Source organism: Aquila chrysaetos, chromosome 3, assembly GCF_900496995.4.
Source record: "Aquila chrysaetos chrysaetos chromosome 3, bAquChr1.4, whole genome shotgun sequence".
Lineage (NCBI taxonomy): Eukaryota > Metazoa > Chordata > Aves > Accipitriformes > Accipitridae > Aquila > Aquila chrysaetos.
In genome coordinates this window covers 53946776-53962542 of record NC_044006.1, presented here as the reverse complement: position 1 = coordinate 53962542, position 15767 = coordinate 53946776, and the positions used below count along the sequence as shown (strand labels likewise).

General features: G+C 39.9%; 1 protein-coding gene across 6 annotated transcripts in view; it reads left to right on the top strand.

Annotated features, from left to right (window-relative positions):
- Positions 1-15767, top strand: part of CDK14 (cyclin dependent kinase 14) — a 339864-nt gene that overhangs the window by 33538 nt on the left and 290559 nt on the right. The window contains exon 1 of one of the 6 annotated variants that reach the window (XM_030008244.1): positions 10745-10763. The exons of the other annotated variants lie outside the window; for them this stretch is intronic. The gene's annotated coding sequence lies outside the window, so the exon portion shown is untranslated. Of the gene's footprint in view, positions 1-10744; positions 10764-15767 lie in introns of those variants that run through there. 6 annotated transcript variants of the gene reach the window in all.

The following is a 15767-nucleotide window of genomic DNA, read 5'->3' as shown; positions in this document are numbered from 1 at the left end:
CACAGCCTCCTTCGGGAAACCCACCTGCTCTGGCATGGGGTCGTCCCCGGGCTACAGGTTGGATATCTGCTCCACCGTGGACCTCCATGGGCTGCAGAGGGACAGCCTGCCTCACCATGGTCTTCCCCACGGGCCGCAGGGAAATCTCTGCTCCGGCGCCTGGAGCATCTCCTCCCCCTCCTTCTTCACTGACCTTGGTGTCCCAAGGTTGTTTCTCTTACATGTTCTCACTCCTCTCTCCGGCTGCCAAATCCCACCTGTCCCAACTCTTTCCTTCTTAAAAATGTTATCACAGAGGCGTTACCACTATAGCTGATTGGCTCGGCCTTGGCCGGCGGCGGGTCCGTCTTAGAGCCGGCTGGTATTGGCTCTCGAACACAGGGGAAGCTTCCAGCAGCTTCTTACAGAAGCCACCCCTGTAACCCCCCCCGCTACCAAAACCTTGCCACACAAAACCAATACAGTTATTTTTTTTCCTTTTCAGATAGACTTCTAGACCTCTTGGATTTGGTCACAAAAATACATTTTGGAAACCTACTGTTCTGGTAACCTAGATGGGTCAGCAGTTTAAGTATCTTTTAATAAACAGGTCACCATGTATTTCTCAGTTGGATTCATATTATTGGTAACTGAAGTAGATTTTAGTATTTGGTTCCTAAATTCTTAGTAAAGTTTTTGCAAAGCATGAAATACACTCTGCTTTGTGCTCCGAGAGCCTCACTGGCTTCCAGGGAAATACATGAACATGTCAAAAATTTGAGTACTTGCAGAATCAAAGTCTTGATTTGTAAAATGATACTTAATAAGAAAAACAGGCACAAGCTAGTAATTTTCTTGTTGAAAACAATGGTTATTCCTCAGGTAAATGTTAGCAGCATTGATTGATTGCTGACAAGAGGTGTGGAAGTGATTAACATGACAATGTGCAAATCATGTCTTAAATTTTTTTGTCCCCTGCAACTGCAGCAGGCATATAAACTGCAATTTCAGGTTTATAGTTTTTTTGGAAGTAAAAAAGTGTGTTACAGAAAACTTGGGAGAGAAAATTAAAATTCTTCCATACTTAAGTTTTCCTTATGAAGTCTCTGTGTAATGCTGCTTCAGCCTAACTGATATCTATTTCTTTTATACTATTTAAGTGAAGCTTTGATGCATGCATAGGTACCTCCCCCCATCACTTTCCTCCCTGTTCCTAAATACTGTTATGTTATGCTTTAATATGAACAGATGAACTCTTCTTTAGGCTGCTTCTCAGAAAATGAGTTTTCTAACTCACTCTGCCTAAGTCTTTGACTATATATAATATTAAAAAAAAAGGCTGGTTTTAAGTAAGTGTACGTTTAAAAAGTAGCTAAGGACATCAGAAGTATTCATAGCATGACTTTCAATCTTTAAAGGTAATAAGTTAGAAACACTTATAAATCTGTTTTCAAATATAAGTGAAAATTTGGTATTGATTCTAAGCCTATTCAAACCAGTTTTATCTACAAATGAATGCAAGTACAGAATAAATTAATTGCTGTCTCTAAAATGATATATTCAAACTATTGATATCCATGTTAGGCAGGTTGGGCCTTTACTTGCTCATTTAATCCTGTCTTTATCTGTTATATGTATTGTATATAAACTTTACCATCTTTACTTGATATAAATGGTTTCCCTCATGTTAACCAGAGGGATTTGGGAGGGGAAGCTAGCAGCTGTGTTGCTAGCATATTCTCAGCTTTTATAAATAGTTGACATTCTGCCCTGCTCCTTCTCGTGATTTTTAACTTGAGGCTTTGAAGGGAATAGGGAAGTGACAGCAGAGAGAGTCAAGGATGTTTCTTCCTTTGCATGCCTTTACAGAAGGGGTTACCATTTTCTTCTTTGCTCTCTCTTTGGGTAATCTGTCAAGGTGCCTTCTGGAGTCCCTCTTGGAAAGGCTTTCCTAGAACTGGAGTTACGGGGATGTGGAGCAGCTGTGTCGTAAGGAGAAATCCAGTAGACTAGGGTTGTTAAGCCTGGACAGACCACCGAAGGGGGAATATGACAGATGCAAAATTATGAATGATGTGGATGAGATGAGTAAAAAAAAAAAATTAATCAGATGGGGGGAAGTTTCCTGTGGAGAGCTTGATTGGATTGATCTCATTGCCTCATGTTGCTGTCTCTGTCATCCTGCAGTAAAGGTGCTCCAGGGCTGGTTCTGAAGGTAAAAGCTTTTGCAGGGCTTGGGATGGGAGCGATTTTTCTCCCAAGATTTGGGAGAGCGAAGCATGTCTGGGCAACTGAGCAGATGTTGGAGGAGGGGACAAATGAAAAACATCTGGAGGTGACTCACACTGGAAGGGTATGTGCACTCTCTCGACAAAAAGCACAGAACTTATCAATTGAGTGTCAGAGAAGGCATACCAGGCTGAGTGGGTTTATCCAATATTGGCATTCTTATGTTTGGGGTTTGTTGCTCTGAGCTAGGGACACGTAAAAATTGCAGTGTCATTGTAATGTTTCTTAGGGATAATTTTGTTAAACAATACTACTTATGCTGACAAAACTCCAGGCGTAGTCATAGCTTTGTATTGGTTCATCTTTTGCAGTTCAAGATTTATCTTACTCAGATGCCTGGCATGAATGAAAAGAAGAAACAATTCTTTTTGCTGAAATGAGTTGTCTCTTAGAAGTCCACCTAGTCTCTAGAGCTGCTGGCAAATCCATTATAGAATAGCCTGGAGCCAAGAAAGGAGAATGAAGAACAGTGAAGAAAAACTGGAGTATAGTGAAGGCATCTGGCTGTTTTCAAGGGAGGGGAAGATGTCTTGTTACTTACATAGGATTCAAAATGCGACTTCATTCTCTAGAGATTTTACAAACTTCACAAAAACACTAATGAAAAGCAAGTGGTTTATTATGAAGCTGTCTTCTTTCTACCCACTTAATAGTTCTTAAATACTTTAAAATAACTTACAACTAAGCTGTTTTCCTTCAGCTCCTGTTAACATTTAGTTTCTATTTCCATTCCTAGTCAGAATAGTTTCACCTTACAACTTGGCTTTCCTGTGGGGTATTTTTCAATGGGACCACAGGGACTTTTTGCTTTAATTTGTTTGTATTCTGCTTCCTTCAAGCTTGAAGGAAAATGCTCTGTGAGTATTTTTCTTGTGTATGTGTGCATGTGCTTTTTGTTTAACACCAGGGAAAAGTTGTGAGTAAAGGCTTCTTTGCTGTCAAAGTGTAATAAGCCTTACTCCTTGAGCTGGGAAATAAACATTTTTATCTATCCTTCAGAGTACTGAGATTTCATGTGCTTTTTTTGTCTGCAACAGGATCAAAAACCTCTATCCTTTTCTTAAAGAAGATCCAGCTCACTGTAGAAAAGCTGATAGTGTTTCAGCATACATATCTTATAGCCCAATTCAGTTTTGTGATCACCAGATGATATTCTGTTTTATGGAGATGAGGAGGCAGGTCTAGCTCCTGTTTTGGTTCTGAAATATCCTTTCTTAATGGCAACTTTCCTGAAACCATTATGCTTCTGCAAAAAAGTGGAAAATTTTCATCTAGCCTGATTTTCTGTATTTTTCTGTTTCTTGACTTGAGCTATAATAGTGGTTTATATTTAATAAAGTTTATGTATAAGTTTTGACCTCTTTCTTACTGTTGTGCTTATCTCTATTTCAGAATCTTTTGTGTACAAGAGTTCAGTTACCTTGCGTGTAGCTGTCATAGTAATATACCACAGGCTATTGTGTATATCAGTTTGGTTTTTGTACTATGTATGTCTAATTTTGTGGAATCACTTTCATTTCCTCTTCACTTTATGTTGGTTCTTATGCTTCAGAGTACTGCTTGTCTCAAATTAGCATTTATTTTTTTTCAAATGGGAATATTAGTTTTTATTTTCACTGTGTAGTGTTAGAGTTTTTGCAGGGTTGATGCTGTTTGCACTGCTATTGTTAGGGGTCTGGCAGCCCTGCCATTAATTTCAGCACTTGCGTGAGTTCATATGTAGGCAATAAAATGGCTCTGTGTAGGAAAGTGGCATACAAAAATTTCATCTGAAAGGAAATAATAAAATAATTAGGTTCCTTCCAACCTACAGTAGGTCATATTACCTAGTCTCCCAATTGAGTAATTTAGAAAAAATCCTGTAGAAAATACTTAGAAAACAAGGGAGGCTGGAGGGGTTGTAGTTCTGCTCTGAATTTAAATACAGAAGCCCAAAATACAGGCAAAGATTCACTTCATAAGTGCTCTTTTTTTTTTTTTTTTTTTTTTTTTTTTTTTTTTTTTTTTTTTCCCCTTCCTTCTTCCACCAAAAATGGGGTGGAGGGGGAGGGAAGAATAGGATGTGCATTTCTTTTGGCAGGCAGCCTCTTTCCACAAAAACCTTATAATCTACAGTAGTTACCCATATTTACATAACACTGGAGCAGAACTATAGTTACAATATTATTGGGAGGAAGTACTAGACTTGCTCTGTTTTGTCTCTGGTTGTTTAATTACTAAAATTTATTTTAAGTACTTGCAGCACTTCCTAAAGGTGCTGTGCACAACCTCTTTCATTTACAGAGATATGCTTCTTGGTAAACAGGGGATCTGAACCCTAGAAGATGTGGATCCTGAAGGTACTTTACAATACAGAATCACTTTTTCTTCTTAAATATTCCCATAGTACCTTGCAGTTATGTGTTAAACACTTTATTTTCATATTTGGATTTTGAGAATGTAGTACTTCTACTATTTCATTTCAGCAAATTATGAGTGTTTAAACTAGTGGAGAATATGAACTGTTGTCTGTAACAGACATGTATTTTCAGCAGTGTAATAACTTCACATTGCACATTATAGCTTTTTAGAGGAGACCTTACGTGGTGGGTTTACCCCAGTCAGCAACTAAGCACCCACCAACCGCTCGCTCCCTCCCCCTTGCAGTGTGATGAGGGAGAGAATTGGAAGAGCAAAAGTGAGAAAAACTCGTGGGTTGAGATAAAGACAGTTTAGTAAGTGAAGGGAAGGAAAAAAAAACCCGAAGCAATGCAAAGACAATCACTCATCACCTTCCCCCACAGGTAGAGCGATGCTCAGCCAGTCTCCAAGCAACAGCTACCTTGGAAGGATCAAACCCCCAGTTTTTATGGCTGAGTATGATGTTATGTCTCCCAGAATATCCCTTTGGTCAGTTGAGGTCAGCTGTACTGGCTGTGTCCCCTCCCAACCCCTTGCGCACCCGTAGCCTACTCATCGTGGGGGCAGCATGAGAAGCAGAGAAGATCTTGAGGCCGTGCAAGCACTGCTCAGCAGCAGCTGAAACATTGGTGTGTTACCAACACTGTTGTGGTCACAAACGCAAACAACAGTGGGCTGCTCTGAAGAAAATTAACTCCATCCAGCCAGAGGCAGCACACCTTACCTTGTTTTCCAGTTTACGTTGCTACGAACAGCATCACTTAAATGCTTTGGAAGGACGTTAACCTTGATTAGGCAGGTCTCTGGAGGCTGGAGCTCCTGCTCTGACAGCTTTAAGGGCACCATGTTTCCCAGAACAGCTGGGTTTTATGAAGGAAATGTTTTCTGCTGTTAATGTCAAGGGAATAATGATATCAAATGGTGTTAACTGTCTGGTGGCACCTGAAAACTTCTGCTAATAACTGCTGTTTCTTAATATATTTTATATTAAATTTAAAAGGAAAAGGGTATAACTTTAGTGATGTCATGACAGATGTGTGTATGAATTTTTATATCCTGATCACACTTCTGTAGTGAGTTTCATGGTGTGACTTAGAAGTTTGTTGGATATTATCTTTGTGTACCTTTCTTTGTTGGCATGAGTGCTATGTGGTAATTTACTCTAAATCTTTGTGGGATTTCCTTGCTGGGAGAGGGCAGTCTGGAGCTCTGGAGGAAAGGTCTCAGGACACTGAAAACATCGGGAAACAGCATCTTAGTTCCCTCTCCTTTGTCTAGCAAAGCCACGTTGTCCAGGACCTCTGTAGTTGTTTACAGATCAAAAGAGGAACAGTTGACCCGTTCATGCCTTCTGGCATAATGGTATCTCATGTCTGTACTCTCGTGTCTGCCTGTTTTCCCAGTAGATTCTAATGTGCTGAATGACTTGCATTCAAGAGAGAATAATTAGAGAACATGGAGTCTTGCACACAGCCATTGATACGGAGACTGTGGTAAAGGGGAAAAGAAAGTATATTGTGTAGAAACATCTGTCAGAGGCATAGAAGAAAGAAGGGTGACTGGAAGTGAGTACACCCCATCTTTTATCAATGTAAGTGTTGGGGAGAGAATGGGAAGGCCACAGATGTCTTCAGATACCTGTTGAAGGATCAGGATCCTTACAAGCTGGGTTAGAGGGGTTAGTGATGGTCAAATTGGCAAACAGAAACTTGAAGAGTCATGTAGAGAGATGGACTGCTTCCGCTTCAGACAATGAACTGGAATACAAGGAGATAAAGTCATTTAAACGGAACCTAGATCTAGTCTACTGAAATATCATGTTTCTTGAAAATAAGTCTTTCAGATGAAGTGAACCAGAATTTTATTAACCCCAAGGTAAAAAGTGGGAAAAGGAGAGGAAGTCAGGAATGGTTCTGTGAGTGCACATAAGAAAAAAATATCTTGAAAAGTGATTAAGTACTTCAGAAATGTCATTTGATCTAGGAATGGGGTTTTTGATGTGAAGCTCTGAATGTGGCACAACAACATTCCAGCTGCTAAGATGAATGACTCCTTGAATTGTTTTAACTTTGGGAGTCTTGTCAACTGCAAGGTCCCAAACAACAAGAGACAAATTTCTGTTCAGTGCACTAGGAAGAAGAGCAGGAATTCTTGTGTCTTTATATAGCATCTCACTTCATATGCATTTCAACATTTACTATTCAAATAATAGTGAAGTAAAAAATAGCTCCCATTAATTAATGAGAAAGAACCATTGACTGTATTTGAAGGACCTTTGCCCAGAAGGGAATTTAAACAAATTTTAAAACATGCATGAATAATCAGAAATCCATGTGTTAAACCTGCATGTAAGCCATTGTAGCAGGGCTGTTTTTGTAGGTTCATTGGCATCTGTATTCAGTAATGTATAGATAGTACAGGTGTGAGTAGGCATCCGAATGAGTTAATGTCAGGGTGCATAAGGCTACTGAGGGAAAAAAGACACCTTGGCTCTTAGAAATTAAATCTGAATCAATATGGAGCTTTCTAGTAGGGCAGGAAATGCTGACTTCCCTTTCAAGATCAAAACAAAAGTTGAGAAGGGCACATATGTTAGTGGTTTCCAGGCAGCTTCAGTGTCCAGTATTATAGAAAAATGTCTTCATAGACAAAGGGCTGGAAAAGTTTATCAGTTTTCAAAATGTGATGTAAAGAAGGAGTTAAATAACTTATTGCAGTTAAGTTAGTATATGAAGGTAGGCTATAAATGACATCAGAAATTCGACTGATTATCAGTGCTGTCTATGTTTTCTTAGCAGATCATTTTGTCAATATAAATAGAAAGTGCTTTCATTAGTCTTTTGGTGGTGAGATTCAGGCAAAAGAAAGTGACAATATGTCACTTCACCAGTCTCATTCCCTACTAGTTGTGGTCCTGAGAGCTTGTCTCTGGTAGATCTGGTGAGGGAAGGAGGTGAATTTGGGTTCTGAACTCTTTTCTAGCTTAAAGTGCTTTATGCAGAGGGATGAAATTTTCTGTTTTACTCCCACCAGTAGCTTTTGTATGCAGAAAGCAAGAAATGGGAAGGAAAAGAACTAAATAGTTACAAAAGGGAGATTTTTAAAGTGATACTTAAAATTCTTCTTGAAATATTTTACTGTGTCTTTTCTCATAGATTTTAGGTAGCAGTCTTACAGATAAACACTGCTGCTTTAATGTTTTTGATAATGTGTTACCAGTTTTTTTCTGGTTGTGTTTTAAGGTTGATTACCCTTTTCAAGCTCTCATCATTCATCAAAAAGCATGAATTTTCTTGTCCAACCCTTTTCATGTACTAATGGCTGCCTCTTCTTTTTTTGGCTTGTTGTTGTCCTTTAATCGAAGGATATAAGTGATTTTGTGAATTGTCATACTTTAAAAATACAAGATGAAACCAAAGCTTGCTAAGGTTTTGTGGAGGATATGCCAGTGAAATGGATGGATAGTCTGCTTGCTCTCACTCTTTCTTCCCCTTTAAGCACAAATACCCAGATAGGTTTTTTAAACTGGGGAGGCAGATTGGAGCACTTTTCTGTCACTGGAAAGTACACAGAATATAGTGGTTATGTATTTTTTGAGGGCAGTAGGGACAGAGCCTTGCTGAGTGGAAGTGGGAGTCCCAAGATGTTTCTTTTTCTTTCTTCCCCCAGCTCTTCTTCTGGGGAATGTCAGCCATCTGAAGTGAACTCTGCATGCTCAGAAAGTAAAACATTTGCTGAAGTAGTTCTGCAGACTGTACAAATAAACTCTACATGGCAGAAGGGTGCCAGAGAAAATCTATGATTGGGGATGTTTACTGTCACTGCTTTCAGTTTTCTAGCATTACCAAGACCCCTCTAAGATGTATGAATGCTTTATTTTTCGATGTAAAGACTGTTTTGCGTTACTAAGGAATGGGAAGGAGAAGGAGCAAGACACCAGCATTTTTATTTCTCCCATCAGTGAGCAATACTTGGAGCCATTAAGCAGATTCTCTTCTGGTTGCGCTCAGCATGTTGGAAAACAAATAGGAAAAAGCCGCCTTTCCAGCACAGAAGGCAGAAAGTAGAGTGAGAGGAATTAAAAAAAAAAAAAAAGTGTGTAGCCTGGCAGCGTTGCCAGAGTAAGAGAATCAGTGGGGAATGATGGAGAATGTTGGGGAAAACTTGGAAGCTGAGGGAATGTGTGGAGAGGCTTTTAATAGCAGGTCTCTGGGTTTTTCCTTTCTGAATTGTGTCATATCATTCACGGAGAAGTCTGTGAGGAAAAATATCCTCCAACCTTTTGTGGTTTACATGTGAATGGAGGCAGCTGGTGGGAGTGATGCCAGAGGTTGCTGTTCTGCTGTCCAAAGCAATTGCCTCTGAATTGCTTGCAAGGATTGAGCAAAATGGAGCTGGTATTGCTTTACGAAAAGAAGTTGCTCTGAAAAAGGTGTTCTTGTGGTTCTGTTGTTGTGAGTCTTGCAAGCAAATGGCATATCAAATCAGTGTCTTCTTTTGAAGACTAAAGAAAAATATTGAGACTATGTTATTAAGGGAAGTAGAATCAAACAGGTATTTTTCCTAATAAAACAATAGTTGTTGTGTCATATTCATGATACATACAAGTTGTTCTGAAGGGTGTCCAAATCTGTGGTGTGGGTTGTAGGTTGCAGGGTTGTGTGCAGCGTGTCCCCCGCCGTCCCCCCGCCAATCAAGATAATCGAATGATCTGCCTCTTGTTCTGATCCAGAGTATAATGCATTCAGACAGCATTGAGAGGCACACTGTGTTTTGGCAAGGCCACTTATTGTCTCTACCAGTCATTGCTAGGAAGAGTAGTTTATGTTGATGCTATGTTTCCAATCCCATGCTCCCTGAGCTGTCTTCAGCTGATAAACTAACTAATTAGTGCAGAAAAATGGTGCCGAGGCCCTTGCTGCATAGCACTGTGACCATCTTTCGAAGTGGAGGTGAATCCAGTACGTAATCCTAAACAAGCCGCTCGTTGCTGGATCTGCGTCAGCCCATAGCAGCTGCTGATTTTGAACTCAGGAACATTTAGACTTGATTGATTAACTGTTAAAATGGTGTTAGCAGTAGTATTGGGATGTGTATTGAGCACCTCATAGGAACACATAAAAAATGTACGCAGCTGCAAACTAGTGTCTGATCTAAGTGGGGTTGAGATGAATGGGATATACTCCAAATGAGATTAAGTGAAGCATCCCTTTTCTGATAACTGCACAGATGAGTCATATTCATAGGTATTTGGTAAACTTGTGGTTAGAGCTGCAAGATCTAAGACCCTCTAAGATAACTGGCGGAATCTAAATGTCAGTGTGGGAATGTGATGGGCTACATTCCATGCACGTGCATACCTTTGCATCCTTAGTTTATGTGCATCTATGCAGTGTCAGCTGTTGCCACAGCTTCAGAAGCATTTGGCTAATTGTAAGTCCAGATAATTCTTTGTTCTTGTATTTCACTGCCACAGTATTCATACAATGTTAGAATATACTTTCTCCCATTGAGAAGTCTGTAATAGCAGCCAGCTAAATAAATTACTACTTTGGCTGAAGAGGTAAAGGCTTTTGAACAGAAGTCCTGCCTTGAAACCTGGGCAATAAATGCTCCATACGTGCCAAATGCATGTTGTCTGTGCTTTCCTTCTCAGATGTGATAATTTAAAATTTAATCATGTGAAGGATTGTATTTATTTTACTCATGTGTTACTAATCTGTGTAATTTAACAGCAAGTAGGGACATAAACTTCATTAAGATCCAGATGATAAAAAAAAAATTTGGCTGAGGGCCCTCCTCTCATTCTAATACTGAAAGCAAGAAGAGGCACTGGGAAACACAAAAATACGATTACAAACGCTGTTATTTTTTGCTGATTACTGCATTACAACCTGGGGTGATGGTGCAGCACTGTTAGAAGTATCTTCCATTTCTGCAGTTTGTATCCCTCTGTGCTCGTCTACTATGTATTTAGTTTGATTTATTTGGTTTGTTTGTTTGTGCTGGCACTTAGGATAAAAATTAGTCCTTAGGATGTCCGAGTGCCTTTTGCCTGCTGGTTGGAGCAGACCATCCTGCCGGGGCTGCAGTAGGTGAGTACCTCTTCTGCAGCAGGGGCGGGAGGTCAAAGCAGCCGGTTGTGTTCTTTAAGTCTTCATAGAAATGAGAAAAAAAATGGGTTTTATGTATACTTGGAGTTTCTTTTGGTGCCAGGTGTAATCTGTTCAGAGAATTCCCCAAAAATATGGTGTTTGGATTTGGCAGTATTTATTAGAACTTTTCGGTACTTTTATACTTAATAAAATACTTCTAATATAGTGTTTGAATGAATTGATAAAATTTCATACCAGCTGCTTTTATGAGATGATTGGGGAAGAGGATTGAAAGAAACTAATGTTACCTGCCTGTTTCAACACTTCAGTATTTTTAAGCTGACTCTTAAATTCTTAATATTTTTTACAAAATAATTTGATTACCTTAGAGCGTCTCTGCACAACAGTAGCTTGAGGTACAATATTTCTTACTGCAAAGTCTATCCTATAATGGTGTGGAAGTTCAAAATGTATTTACAGCTGATGAGTATTTCATGTGCGTCTTTTAACTTTATTTGTTAAGATTGGTCTCAGGTACTGTAACTACATGATACTAAAGAGATATTGATTATTCTTGGACATGGTTCAGTGGGTTATTTTTCTTATGCTGCTGTTAAATTTGAGGTTATGATTTCTCATCAAATGGTACAATCAACATTTGTTTCTCATTTTTACTTGTCCCAGACTTATTTCTGCCAAATTTGTGCCTAGCAGGTATAATAGATGTATCTTTGTTTTTATTCTTAAGTGTGTTATACATTTTGACTATTTAGATAGGAGATCTAGGTAAGAATAAGTAAATAAGTCTATATACATACATGCAGTAAAGCTCATTACATTATAGACATACCATACCATTGAAAACCTAAGCTACCGCCTCTGGCACAGAAAACTTTTTTGAAAAAAGAGTTAGCATACATTAGTGTAGAAATCAGGTTCTCATTGTTTAAGTCCCTGTGCTCTGTACAAATGAATGCATTAATTTTGGAGAGCAGGCTACGTAGCCTCTGAGGAGAAAACATGTTTCGAAGAAATTATTCTGCTTCTTAATTTTAATAAGCAGTACCTGATACTTAAAAAGCATTGTATTTTGTTTTTCATAGTGAAATGCTTTATTTTTTTTTTAAATAGGGTTAAAGGGTATGTGAGAATGCAAATAAAAGGAGTGGAAATGGGTATGAATATGAGGACACTTTAATTTGCTTTATGTTTGCAAGTAGAGGAAACTACCTCATCAGCAGGAAAAGAATAAAAGGCAAAGGAATGAAGAGGCCTGCAAAGTTTTTGATGTAAGGCCAATTTGTGGAAATAATTGTTTATGCGCTGAACAGGTTCCTGTTCGTGTAAGTTCATACTCCTTTTTTTCTAAGCTTAATTTTGTGTAATTTTATGCCCTCTAATACATGCTTTGAAATCAGACTTGAAAATAACTACAACACCACAGATCAACACCACCATCACCCCAGTGCAAAGCTCACTCCAGAGCATGAAGCAGGTGAAGCCCAGGAGCTGAGAGCTTGGGATGCTGCTGTCCGAGGGAAGGAACCAAACTCCACAACAGTGTCTGGAAGTTTTTGACGCAATTTCTCTCGATGTTTACAACTTCTTGAAAGTGGGTTTGTCAGTCTTGCGGGAAGTCTCCTAGTCTGAGGAGTTTAGGACTGGCTTGAATATCTTGGGCATCAAACTGCTTGAATACATCTGGTTCCGCATTTGGGTAATGACTTCAGAGAGTGTGAAATGTATTAACTACAAGCACATATTTAATGCCACAAGGAGGTAGAGCCACAACCCCTCCAGTCTGCATACATCTGTATTTTTTTCTCTTTTCTTTTCTGTACAGATAGATGAGGCTGAAGTCGGTTAGATTGGAACTGAAGTGTAAAAGCTAAATGACAACAGTATGTCTAATGGTGGTTGTGTCACACATTCTTTGAGGAAGTTTTTTAGCCCAAGCGGTTAAAGATTTCTAGCTCTAGAAGTCAGGTTTTGAGCTGTTACATCCAATTTCAGTAACTGATATTTTTTCTTTGTCTGGGCGAGAATGTTTGATTTGCTTTCTGGTTTACTGCAGCAGTTTTTTTAGTATATAAATCCCTTTAAAGAAAATTATGCAAGGGAGGTCTCTTTTCTGGCAATTACTCTATTGGGAAGGATGAATGAATTTTAAAAATATATCAAGTCCACAATTCAATGAATTAGTATATTTAAAAAGCTTTAGTATGGAAAACAGATATTAAGTTGTCTGTATTTGTTGTCAGTAAAGGCTCTTCAAATGAACTGGGATGGTATTTGATGTATACCAGCTATTGCCAGGAGTCAGTGATTTGTCATTCGATGCATTACTATGGGGTTGTAAGATAGATTTTGTAGGAGAGTGAGATTTTCTTTATTATAAAATTATTTTTCTTAATGACATAATGGAGCCCTGAAAATAGGTGTCATGCATGAATTTGGCTGACTGGGTGTGAGTTTAATTTGAATTAAAAATTACACTGTGACTGAGAAAGCTGGAAAATTCTTAGTTGTGTCCCGTGTACATTGTTTTAGTCAGTTAAGTATGGCCTTTTGACGTTTGAAAGTCTGATATGCAGTGGGGTATATTATACTGTGGGAACTGCCTTTAAAAACAAAAGAATTAGCCATAGAAATCTCTTGTTGAAAATGAATACTTTCGTTTCTGCTTTATAAAATAGTTGTAGTCTCTGGGGCAGTTCTTTCTTCCTGCTTACGTCCCCTTTGGATTTAAAATGTTGTCATGGCAGTAATTTGTAGGCAAAAAGGCCCTTTTGTTTCTGTAGGGTATTTTTTTGTACATTCTGTTCTTGATTGTGCAAGTCTCAAAAAAAAAAAAAAAAGACGACTAATTCATGGAGAATGTGAGACACAGCATAGGTTAAAGCATTTGACAACCTATTTGATTAAGTTGGTTTTGGCAGGATTAGTCATATGGCATTTGATGACCAGACTTTTGATTAGTAGTCATGTTTCAGCAAAGCTTGTTTGAGAAGGACATCAACATTGTATGGCTTTGGACTCTGCAAACTTCCTAGTGGTCAGGCTCTCTGGGGTTATGGACATACCCTGAATTTTGCACTGAAGATTTAGCCAAGCTTACACAGTTTTGGTACTGGAAACTTTAATGTTGAGTATCATTTTTTGAAAGGGCTCCTTTGCATTAAATTTCATGGTCACAACCTCCTTCATGTTTTGTTACATTAGGTGTTCTAAAGTATTAAGCTTCACAAAGACAGCTACGTAATAAAAATAGAGTAAATAAGTCAGAAGAAAATTTAAAAGGCTGTTTAACTCTTAATCTGATTTAAAACAAACTGAAACAGTTCCTTTGAATCAACTTTCATTTGTACTAGGCTTCTTTAGAGCAGTGAAATAAACTATCATGTGTGAGAAGTTAAGTAACTTCAAGCTGGAGGATATTAAATTAAAATGTGGGCAAGCAAATGAATTCTCTTTGGGTTTTGTTTTTGATATTGAAGGCTACTGCTACAAAATATAGAGGCCTTCATTGCTTTACTTCTAAGGGGATTGCTGCTTAAAGTCAATGCTTCTGTTAACTCTGTTGTCCAAAGAGAACACTTATCTTCTGTTTTACAAATTGCCTTGAAGTCTTCATAGAATCATAGAATCATTTAGGTTGGAAAAGACCTTCAAGATCATTAAGTCCAACCATCATCCATGCCCACTAGACCATGTTCTGGAGTACCTTGTCTACACACTTTTTGATTGCCTCCAGGGATGGTGACTCAACCACTTCCCTGGGCAGCCTGTTCCAATGCCTGACAACCCTTTTGGTGAAGAAATTTTTCCTAATATCTAACCTAAACCTCCTCTGCCGCAACTTGAGGTCATTTCCTCTCGTCCTATCTCCAGCCACCTGACAGAAGAGACCAGCACCCACCTCACTACAACCCCTCTTCAGGTAGTTGTAGAGAGCGACAAGGTCTCCCCTCAGCCTCCTTTTCTCCAGGCTAAACAACCCCCGTTCCCTCAGCCGCTCCTCATAAGACTTGTGCTCCAGGCCCCTCACCAACTTGGTTGCCCTTCTCTGGACACGCTCCAGCACCTCAATGACTTTCCTGTAGTGAGGGGCCCAAAACTGAGCACAGTACTCGAGGTGTGGCCTCACCAGTGCCGAGTACAGGGGGACACTCACCTCCCTGCTCCTGCTGGCCACACTATTTCTGATACAGGCCAGGATGCCGTTGGCCTTCTTGGCCACCTGGGCACACTGCTGGCTCATATTCAGCCGGCTGTCGACCAACACCCCCAGGTCCTTTTCCACTGGGCAGCTTTCCAGCCACTCTTCCCCCAGCCTGTAGCGCTGCATGGGGTTGCTGTGACCCAAGTGCAGGACCCGGCACTTGGCATTGTTGAACCTCATACAATTGGCCTCGGCCCATCGATCCAGCCTGACCAGATCCCTCTGTAGAGCCTCTCTACCCTCAAGCAGATCAACCCTCCCTCCCAACTTGGTGTCATCTGTAAACTTACTGAGGGTGCACTCGATCCTCTCATCCAGGTCATTGTTAAAGATATTAAAGAGAACCAGCCCCAATACTGAGCCCTGGGGAGCACCACTTGTGACTCGCCACCAGCTGGATTTCACTCCATTCACCACAACCCTCTGGGCTCATCCATCCAGACAGTTTTTCACCCAGTGAAGAGTACACTTGTCTAAGCCGTGAGACACCAGCTTCTCAAGGAGTATGCCATGAGAGACAGTGTCAAAGGCTTTGCTGAAGTCCAGGCAGACAACATCCACAGCCTTTCCCTCATCCACTAGGCAGGTCACCTGGTCATAGGAGATCAGGTTGGTCAAGCAGGACCTGCCTTTCATGAACCCAGGCTGGCTGGGCCTGATCCCCTGGTTGTCCTCCCCATGCTATGTGAGCGCACTCAAGATGAACTGTTCCATAATCTTCCCCGGTACCGAGGTCAGGCTGACAGGCCTGTAGTTCCCCGGATCCTCCCTCTGACCCTTCT